Below are 9,801 nucleotides of genomic sequence, written 5' to 3'. Positions count from 1 at the left end.
GTTGCACTTACGTGGGGTTTGCACTGAAGCGGTTTCTTGATTATCTGATGAACACTGTACTTTCAATCTTAAACCAAAGTTAGGAGAATAGCATAAGAACATTTGATGAGGAAGTTACAAGTCTACAAGTACACATTGTAGGCTTGTCTGCAGTGACCACTCAGTGAGTTTCATCTTCTTTGAAAAAGCAAATTTTCTTTTCTTCTTTTCTTTTTTGCTAATAATGCTGACAACAAGTAGCCATGCATCTATGTTATGTTTGTTCACCATCCTACTCTTTGGTCCGTATGAAGACTGGGAGGATCTCAGCTTGGGAATTTGGTTCTGCATCTTTTTCTGCTTTCAAGGGTCTGGTTCAAGCTTTTTGCTTGGATATGTGGAATATCCAAGGATTTCATGTCCGAGACAGTTGGGGCCTTCGCTAAATCCAAAAATCTTGTCAGCTAATGTCTGACAGTATACTTATTGCTCCACCCTATGCAATCATATCTTTTTATGACAAGGAGGCCAAGCAATGCCCACTAGATGGGGGAAAAGAGAGAAAGAGAGAGAGAGAGGGGGGGGGGGGGGGGGGGGAGGGGGAGAGGGGGAGAGGGAGAGAAGGATTCCAGAGATAATCAGATGTCCAATACACCTGTCATCAGAGATGTGAGATTGCGTGCTCTGGGTTATTTTCTTGGGATGTGGTGTCAAAAGGTGTGGCTTGGTATAATATGTGTTCACTTTTCTTTTTCTTTTTCTTTTTTTTTGGGGGGGGGGGGTTGTTTGCTTTTCTCCATTTATGCGTCTGAGGTGAAGTAGTGATGGATGGTCCTGGTGTCATACGTCAACTTTAAGTGTTAGTGACAGTGGTGATTTCTAGGTCGGCATAGACTTTGTCAAAGGCGCCCTTACTGCACAAATCATACAAGAAATGTGCGGCAGATCAGGATGTGAGATGAAGTCAAGCCATCAGTAAGAGTTACAAATGTAAGGCCAGGGCCTTTGGAGACCTTTCTGAAATTCATAATTTACATCTATGAGTTACCTATTTCTGCTATGAGTCCTCTAGAGTCACCAAAAAATTGAATAACCAACTAGCAGTCAGCTTTTTCAAAGAAGCTATATATGCAGAACACTGCACACTGACTAACAGATGAGTGAATCTTGCAATTTCATGAGTCAAAGTGACCAACTGAATCATTCAACATTGAACTACTCCGTAGGAATGGTGTGCTGGTAAGACTTCACATGGGCTTATGAAGCTATATGAATAGGGAACGCACTCACAGATCTCAGAAGGCACCATATCTGTGCTGATGCTCTCAGCTTTGGCCTGCTTTGTTTGTGATTGTCAGCATTAACAGCAGTGTGAGGGTCATCGGAAAAATCTAAGGCCAGCCCATTACATGCAGTACGAAGAGACATACCAACAATCCATATGGAATCCTTGATTCCATGGCTTAATAGCACCCTGGTTACGGAATTTCTTTTCATTTGATAGGAGAATTCCACTTAAACTGAGTGAAGTTTAAAACTAAGCAAGCAGTGAAAACTTCAAGATCAGACAAAGATATGAAAGTTGTGGGATTTATAAGCCTTGCACTCATATACAACTGTACATGTAACAGCTGTCTATCAGTAGCCAACATGAATGCAAAAGGATGGGCTAATGATGTCATATTACCTCATATAAACTTTCCAAATCAAGATCACCAACAAAATGTTACAAAATCTTTCATTCTCAATATCTTGTCAACAGCTCTGCTTCTGTAATATCAGCACTGTTGAATGAATCTGCATAACTCTGGAATTGTTTCTCGTGAAAGATGCACTTTCTTCTTTAATTCAAGTTCAAACACAAGAAATTTAGTACAGACTGGTGTGTAAGCCAATGGGAGATGTGTGAGGTGATGTCATCGTGTCATCATCTTGATATGGTAATGTAGGTACGTAATATCAGGGTTTCATAAAAAGCACATAAAACTTGAATGTTCCAGAACTTTCTTATTCCCTCCATCCAATGGGAATGAAGGCTCTCTCAGAGGTTTCACAATCTAGTGAACCAATGCACTGTACACACAATGTGCCATAATTTTATTTTGCTTGTGTAATGATTTGTTAATCAAGACTTGTTAGTCTATGTTGTGAGTGGTTGAATATGTACGATCAAGGACAACATTGATGGAATGAGGTAGAAACATTGGGAAATTTGAAGGAGAAAAATCAGCAATTTCCAACTTTGTATATGAATAAAGTACACTTGTGTTACCAAAAGTGATATTTTAGTGAATCTTTTATTTCGCAAGTATTGAGAAACTTGCAAGATTCAGGAGAAAAAAAATAGTACTGCAGAGACTCCAACCCCAAGCACCTTCTGATCTGGAGATTCTCCCGCCCGAAACCCCTAGCAAACGGGAGACTCCAAGTTGATGTGTGAGAAGTGCGAAGTTCCTAGGGTTCTAGATGTTCTCTGGTGCTATCTAAGGCTTATTTTTTCAACATACGATAGCAATAAGTAAGAAATCCTTTCCATCAGGAGACACAGAGCCAGGGCGGGAGAAATCAAATCTCAAACGGGAGAACGGGAGATTTTGTGAAAATGGGAGAGTCGGAGTCTCTGGTACTGCAAAATAGGCCATGTATACAGTACCTGTTTTAGCAATGTAGATGCTGCTCATGAGAGTGAGAAAGATAGTGGTGTGGTGATGTGTGCTGGTGGCACAGACTGTTACATAATCACCAGGAGGTAGGCTGACCAGTCGCAGGAAGATCACCCCGTTGTAGGAGCGCCAGATCTGCACGAGATATAAAGAAGAAAGAGATACAGATTGTATGTTAGGGTCTGTCTTCCTCAATATATCCATGTAGCTTTCTTTTTTAACCCATTGAAGACTAGTCCCATGAATACTTGGGCTACAGACATACGAAAGCATTCTTCATTTGCAACAGCTACACATATTCTTCTCATGATCATGGTGTCTTTCAATTTTTTTGTTATTTTGTTACTCGAAGGTTTGTTCATCTGAAAATAAAATGAGGTTTGTTATTCCAAAGGTTTGTTATCTCAAAGCTTCATAATTCCTAATATGAAATAAAGTTCATTAATTCAAATATGAAATAAGGTTCATTATTTTGAAGGTTCGTTCATGCAAAAATGAGAGGTTTGTTATTCTGAAGGTTTGTTAATACAAAAACAAAATCAGGTTTGAAATTCTGCAGGTTAGTTAGTAATCACCTTCTTTTCATTTTCTGATTAACGAACCTGATTTTGCTTCCAAATAAATGAATCTTCAGAATAATGACCCTTTTCTTTTCATTTTCGGATTAGCAAACCCTTGGAATAACAAACCTTATTTCATTTTTGGTATTCTGAACCGTCCAAATAATGCCATAAATGTTCCAATTAATGAAGTCTTTTTCGTTTTTGGATTAACAAACATCAAGTTGGCATACATGATTTGCGTTGTTCAGAATGGCAAACCTTTGGAATAATAAACCTTATTTCATATCCAGATCAACAAACTCTCAGAATAACAGGACGACAATCTCCATTATGTTAAGCAAACATCATAAACACCATGACTGGACCTCTATGAGATGTTTATCATAAAAGCTGTCATTCTTAGGCCACAATGGGTCGTTTTCTCTGCAGGAGCCTCACGCGCACCCTCCCCTCTCCCCAAAATGTTTTTCAAAGAAGGGCTACTTCCCTGAAATATATCAACAGAATTAATCTTGAGGCCACTCATTAATGACTAAAAATTAGCTCAGGATTAATATTTCTCTCAGCCTCTTCTCTCCTTCAAATTTGACCATTTTGTGTCCTCCACTGGTCTCCAAAGCCTTTCACCAACTCGCGACATTTCAAAAGAGATATTGATGCGTAATACGATATACCTCTCCATGCGCCCTGATCAACTTGTCCAACAATAAATGAAATACCATAATGGGAGGAAACATGCAGTAAAAGGTCATATCTCCAGGGCCTAATCTAATTACACATTCTGATTTACATTCCTGCTAATTTCCTGCCAATTTGATATCTCTTGTCATTGGGGGGGGAATTGATGAATATCTGTGCCTTGTGCAGGTGTGCTGTCATGCCATGCATAAATATTTTGGTATTGTGGAAGAGAACCCCACTGCAGTAATAGCCTCCCTTGAGAACGCTTCCTCTATGAATCATAAAGATTTCTCAATCTTGGCATTGCCAAGACAAAAAGGGAGGGAGAAAAAATATATCCAATAGAAAGTTGGGCACTTCTTCTCCTCTGGCTTGGAAGTCAATCTTAAAGAACAAGTCCACCTTCATATACATGTGAATTGAATGAATGCAGCAATAATAGTAGAACACATCAGTAAAAGTTTGTGGAAAATCAGACAATCCATTCAAAACTTATGAATTTTTAAAGGATTTGCGCGGTCACTGCTGGATGAGAACACTACTTTAGTGTATGACGTCACATGCGTAGAACGATATGAGGAAAATATAAAGAGAATTTTACAAAATTGTATTTATCAAAAAAAGTGCACATTTCCTTGAATTGTCACTGACATAATAATGTTAACGGTAATATTATTCCCCCTGCCTTCTCAAAGAGGCAAGTCAAGTGTTCTTTTATTGTGCGAGAAAAGTGAAAATATGTTGAATTTTCTTTATACTATATTTATATCATTCTACACATGTGACATCACATCCTGTAATAGTCTTCTTATCCAGCAATGACTGAGCAGAAATTTCAAAAATTCATAACTTTTGAATGGATCGTCCGATTTTCCTCAAATTCTCATTGATGTTGCGTTGTATCAATATTGCTGCATTCACTTAATCTACACGTCTATGAAGGTGAACTTTTCCTTTAAGCAGGATCAGAAAGACCCTTTTTAAATTGGCATTTATCATAAATTACATCTAAAAGAAACTTTTTTAATGAATGTGAAAACCAGGTGCCAAATAATATTGACATTTACTCAGTGTGTCAATAAGTGTTTATGGATGACAGATTGTGGAAATATCAAATTTTCATTTCAGTTTTCAGTCTTTAAGTTTTCTACAAATTACATTCATGACATCGTGTTGTATGTAGACCTACAGATCAAACAATAAGAACAATAACAAAAATCCCATGTATACACAATGAACTTTATACAATATCAAAGGTACAGGATACACTTAAATCAGTCTGTACAGTATGTTTTATTCATAGTTGGAATCAAAATAATGTGTCGGGGAACCTTCAGAAAAGCAGATGTCTGTGGGGGTAGGTCCCTGGAAAAGAAATCATCACACACACATCTCCAAGCATACAGGTATACACCTAGACAAGCACACACCAAAAGACAACAGAAAAAAATGGAAGAATGACAAAAGCACCAACAAGACTGTCATAAAGACGACATTGAATAGAAGATAATGTGTCTACTGTAAAAGTGGAAATTTTTGTACTGTCGAAATTTTCGCACATTTCTTGCAACCAGAAACTAGCATGAAAATGAAAGCACACACATATTTTTGCGTGCCATATGTTCCAGTAGTTGATGTCTTGATTCCGCAGAATCAAAAACATCCCGATGGAATCCCATATTCTTTGCTCATTTTTCCACTAATGAATTAAAGACATGTGGACTCATCTTGCCCGGTCAAGCGTGAAAAATTACTCACATGAAAATATCCACTTTTACAGCACCTGCTGCTGTGAGAGACAAGAAAACATCTATTAACTCTTTAAGTGCCACGTTCGCACTCCCGTCTCGGTCGACGGCGTGCCAACTTCGCACTTTCTGCTCAAATGCACAAACCCGCCCTGACCGATCGATAAATCGTCCAAATGCCGCATATTGAAAACTTTCGGTCATCTGCGAAGCCACGCTTCCGCGCGAACGCTACAACACGTAAAACGGGTCAAAAATCGACGCATTTTTCCACAAAATCTGCCATAACTTTTAAACTATTTAAGTAGCAAACTTGGGGCGCCCGGATTCTGAAAGTGGACACTTTAGGGATTATCTATGTGTATATATCATTATTGTAACATTTGTAGCAGTAACGCAAATTTGATCAAAAAAGTACCTTCTGAGTAGAATTGTCTATGGCGAACAGTCCAAATTTGACAAATTTGATCATACTTTGCCATCTTGCAATTCTTCCAGACAGGATATCTCAAGAACGGAAGGTCGCACAAACTTGGTGCAGACGGTTTCAGAAAGTAGAGATTCTGCCCATTTTTGTGATATAAGAATCTTGTTTATTGGTTGAGCAGTCCTGACGCAAATTTGCAGTAAAGCTAGACTACCCAGTCACAATTGCTGTCATAGGGAACGTGTACAATCCATACAGAACTATCACGCGACGAGACTACCAACGAAAGTTTGAGCCGTTGACCTTCACTGTCTGCCGTCGTCAGCAGTGTGAATTCCTGTGATTACAAGCTTTTGTTTCTCGCCAAATATCATTTTCAACGCAATATCCAGATACAGTTGTATGTGAGACATTATCTAGATACGTAGCAGCCTTATGAACAAGATAACTGTTACGTTTGGGAGCAAAAACAACCAAATATATTCCACATTCCGTCTCATTTTTCGATGATGGCTCTAGTCGGACTGGTGCACTTCCTTCGGAGGTGGTAATGATGTAAGTAGTTGCAACGGTCGCTTGCCACCTGCTGTCTGCAATCGGGCGCTTATATACACGTGTTGTACACAGGTAATCAACTGAAATAATGTTGTAAAGGAATGATAAGGTCCTAGACTATAATCTCAACTGTAGATTTAACCCGATTTCTGTCGAATACACGCACAACACACTATGCGTGAAATTATGTGAACATGATGTCCCTCCACGCACGGTGCTGCAGGCCACCCCCATTAACGTGTCGACTACCCACGCGCCCCACACGCACTCACTTTCGCCAGCGTCTGCTACCTCAGATTTTTTGCGTGAATTAGGGCAAAAGTTTTCAATATGCGGTACAATGAAAGCGTTTCTCGCGATTCCGTTCCTCCCACATATAGCTTGCATTTTATGTGGTAATTGACTAGCAAGCTGTGTTCCCCACTGGATCCGCATGTATATTCTAAGTTTCTGTCATTGTTTTCTATTCAAAAGTCATGCTTTTACAGTAATGTAGTTATACTGGGCATTTGAATGAACAACAATCATAAATTTGTCATACAACCTACATAAAGGCAAAGCTTGGTATTTTCTCTAGAGCTTCGCTCACTGTATGTCCAATTCAACAGAAATCTATAAAAGTTATATAGATTTGACAAACAGATTGTTTTCTCAAAGCATGACTACGTTAGTGTCTCAGAATAATGTGGCACACTGGGGGTTTCCACGATGGCACGAAAAGAGTTAATCCTTTTAAAAGATAAATGTGGAAAAAAAGTGACAGTGTGAGAATGTTTGACTGCAGTGCTGTCACCTTTCCACCTTTTCACTTCTAAAATAGAATCAAAAGTGCATTGAACCTGCCAACTTCCATGAAAATGGATCAATGCACTTTTTATATGTATCACTTCCTGCTGTCAGATCTTGATGCTATTCCCAGAAATGGATAGTTGCAAGTGGATAATGGGGTCAAACAGGACAGGGACCAACAAATACTCGTAGACAAATCATGACTATAAACGTTGTTTTCACATTGTAAAACCATACAAAATATGACTACAGATCATTTCAAATATCATTCAAACATCTCTAGCTTAAGGTTTGCTCAACACAAAACTCTACTGTTTTCTAAAGTTTTAGTGTTATTGATTTTTTTTGCAGTGAGTATATGCATAATTTGTTATAACAAGAGACCCGTGGGTCTAGCGCTCACCTGAGTATCGCAAGTTCACCTTTCACGCAGTCACTAATCTAAATTATTCACAGCTCTACCAAAATTTGACGAGGCATTCTCAAGTGGAAGATGAAAATGTACAATAAGGGCCCAATTTTTTTCAAGATTCCTTAATTTGGGGGAATTGGGGCCCCCTGGGGCCCTCTGGGTGGGGCATGGTGCCCAGTTTGATAAATTGAGATCCTGACCACCTAGGGATGCTACCTGCCAAGTTTGACAAAAATCCATCATGAGGTTTTCAGGAAGAAGATGAAAATGTACAATTCAGGCCCCCATTTGGACCCTTCCAACCACCCCCCTCCCCCTACCCCCAAGAGGGGCACCCCTGGATCTCCTATGAACAAACTTGAAACTACAGTCATTAATGTACTCACTCATAGTATTATCTCAGCTCTATAACTTCTGATTCTAGAGAAGATTTTTAAAGATTCCTTCATTTGGGGGGTTTGGGCCCCCTGGGGGCCCCCTGGGCGGGGCATGGTGCCCATTTTAACAAATTGAGATCCTAACCCCCTAGGAATGCTACCTGCCAAGTTTGGTGAAAATGGGTCATGGGGTTCTCAAGAAGAAGATAAAAATGTACAATTTAGGCCCCATTAGGACCCCTCCTCACCCCCACCCCCCCCCCCCCCCCCCTGGGTCCCAAGGGGGGCACCCCTGATTCTGCCATGAACAAACTTGAAACTACAGTCATCAATGTGCTAACTCATAGTATTAACCTAGCTCTATCACTTCTGGTTCTAGAGAAGAAGGTTTTTGCGGATTCCTTAATTTTGGGGGGTTTGGGCCCCCTGGGGGCCCCCTGGGTGGGTCATGGTGCCCATTTTAATAAATGGAGTTCCTAACCCCCTAGGGATGCTACCTGCCAAGTTTGGTGAAAATGGGTCATGGAGTTCTCAAGAAGAAGATGAAAATGTACAATTTAGGCCCCATTAGAACCCTTCCCCACCATCCTCCCCTGGGTCCCAAGGGGGGCACCCCTGATTCTGCCATGAACAAACTTGAAACTACAGTCATCAATGTACTAACTCATAGTATTAACTTCGCTCTATCACTTCTGGTTCTAGAGAAGAAGATTTTTACAGATTCCTTCATTTTGGGGGGTTTGGGCCCCCCTGGGGGCCCCCTGGGTGGGGCATGGTGCCCATTTTAACAAATTGAGTTCCTAACCCCCTAGGGATGCTACCTGCCAAGTTTGATGAAAATCGGTCATGGGGTTTTCAAGAAGAAGATGAAAATGTAAAAAGTTTACGCACGACGCACGACGGACGACGGACGACGGACGACGGACGACGGACGACGGACGACGGACGACGCACGACGGACGCCGGACGAAGGGCGATCGCAATAGCTCACTTGAGCCTTTGGCTCAGGTGAGCTAAAAATGCAGACTATGATAAAAGGACTGTGCTTCCTGAGGAGTTGAAACAGTGTGCCTCCTTGTTTTCATTCAAAGCAAACTTAAAGAAGCATATTTTATCACAGTATACTTCAAATACGAATTAAGCACGAATAAATTAAAAAAACAGTGTGCCTCCTTGTTTTCATTCAAAGCAAACTTAAAGAAGCATATTTTATCACAGTATACTTCAAATACGAATTAAGCACGAATAATTTATATGACTTATGTTGGTCTCCCGATAGTAGCAACATCGTAAGTCATTCCCTCTTCCAGCAAACCAATGTTATCATTCCAAATCCCAGCCTATCTGCCCCTGTGCACTCTCAAGCACTCGCACGCACATTCACCACCATCACACATCAGAGTTTATTTTCCCCTGCTATCTTCGCAGCAGAATTTGTATTGTTTACCAATTTACCTACCTACCTTTTCCTCGGGCCGGCCATCTTTTCAAGCAATGCTTACAATGGCGGCCCTCTGCATTATCATTTCTTAAATATAATATTGTTATTGTAATCCCAGCTGCATAGACATGCATACTGTAATATCATTAATTTCCTTTTATATCGT

Source organism: Diadema antillarum, unplaced genomic scaffold (genome assembly GCF_040938485.1).
Source record: "Diadema antillarum isolate AM-2024a unplaced genomic scaffold, OU_Dant_1.0 seq00000406_RagTag, whole genome shotgun sequence".
Lineage (NCBI taxonomy): Eukaryota > Metazoa > Echinodermata > Echinoidea > Diadematoida > Diadematidae > Diadema > Diadema antillarum.
The sequence above is the reverse complement of the archived record's forward strand: the minus strand, read 5'-3'. Positions refer to the sequence as shown.